This window comes from Amphimedon queenslandica, unplaced genomic scaffold (genome assembly GCF_000090795.2).
Source record: "Amphimedon queenslandica unplaced genomic scaffold, v1.1 AMPQUscaffold_3882_Cont24129, whole genome shotgun sequence".
NCBI lineage: Eukaryota > Metazoa > Porifera > Demospongiae > Haplosclerida > Niphatidae > Amphimedon > Amphimedon queenslandica.
This window is the reverse complement of record NW_003555796.1, coordinates 1-1,288: the sequence shown is the minus strand read 5'-3', so window position 1 is coordinate 1,288 and position 1,288 is coordinate 1. Positions and strand designations below refer to the sequence as shown.

The 1,288-nt window shown below is 30.9% G+C and overlaps 1 long non-coding RNA gene across 1 annotated transcript; it reads left to right on the top strand.

Annotated features, from left to right (window-relative positions):
- Nucleotides 1-944: 944 nt before the first annotated feature.
- On the top strand, nucleotides 945-1,255 carry LOC109592804 (uncharacterized). The gene is made up of 3 exons (XR_002190557.1): nucleotides 945-1,004; nucleotides 1,060-1,145; nucleotides 1,191-1,255. It is a non-coding gene; the product is annotated as an uncharacterized LOC109592804 (long non-coding RNA).
- The last annotated feature ends 33 nt before the right edge of the window (nucleotides 1,256-1,288 follow it).

The following is a 1,288-nucleotide window of genomic DNA, read 5'->3' as shown; positions in this document are numbered from 1 at the left end:
CCAAGGATATAGCCCATAGTTTTTTCAAAAAATGACTCCAAAATCACCCCAAATTTTTATTACATTTTATGATACATATTGATGTTCTTATGCTGTGTAGAAAGTTTGAGGTGATTCCGACTTCAATTTTTCAAATTACGGCCATTTTAAAAAAAACATCAAAAACCTGAGAAATACCCAAGGCTATAGCCCATGGTTTTTTCAAAAAATGGCTCCAAAATCACCCCAAATTTTTATTACATTTTATGATACATATTGATGTTCTTATGCTGTGTAGAAAGTTTGAGGTGATTCCGACATCAATTTTTCAAGTTACGACCATTTTAAGAAAACATCAAAAACCTGAAAAATACTCAAGGTTATAGTCCATGGTTTTTTCAAAAAATGGCTCTAAAATCACCCCAATTTTTTATTACATTTTCTGATACATATTGATGTTCTTATGCTGTGTAGAAAGTTTGAGGTGATTCCGACATCAATTTTTCAAGTTAGGGCCATTTTAAGAAAACGTCAAAATTCTGAAAAATACCTAAGGCTATAGTCCATGGTTTTTTTTTTCAAAAAATGGCTCCGAATTCACCTCAAATTTTTATTACATTTTCTGATGCATATTGATGTTCTTATGCTGTCTAGAAAGTTTGAGCCAATTCCGATAAGAAATTTTTGAGTTATGATCATTTTTTAAAATGGCCAATTTTTGAAAAATACCCAAGGCTATAGCCCATGGTTTTTTCCAAAAAAAAACTCCGAAATCACCCCAAATTTTTATTACATTTTCTGATACATATTGATGTCCTTATGCTATGTAGAAAGTTTGAGCTAATTCCGACTTTAATTTTTCAAGTTACGGCCATTTTAAGAAAATGCCAAAATTCTAAAAAATACCTAAGTTAAGAGAGATTTTTCCCTTGTACCTTATATTCGTATAGTATTAGTGATGTGTGTGAACAGTGGAGTGATCAACTTGAGCCTCCAACAAAGGAATCACTGGCAGAAGCATGGAAGTATGTACTAATTATATTGCATCTTGTTACCTGAAACCCATTCTTAATTGATTAGATGGATATTGCATATTAATCCAAAAGGAATGTGCAGCCTCCTTGAGTCATTACATCTTGTACTAGAGAGCCCAGCATATGATGACGGTATATTACATTTATAATAATAACAAATTAACTTTGTATTTTTAGATATAATGACAAGAGATCCAATAGGTCTTTATTTAATAATTAGTAGCATGCCCAATCAAACTGAAGTAAAATATTATCGACAATATTATATCTTTATT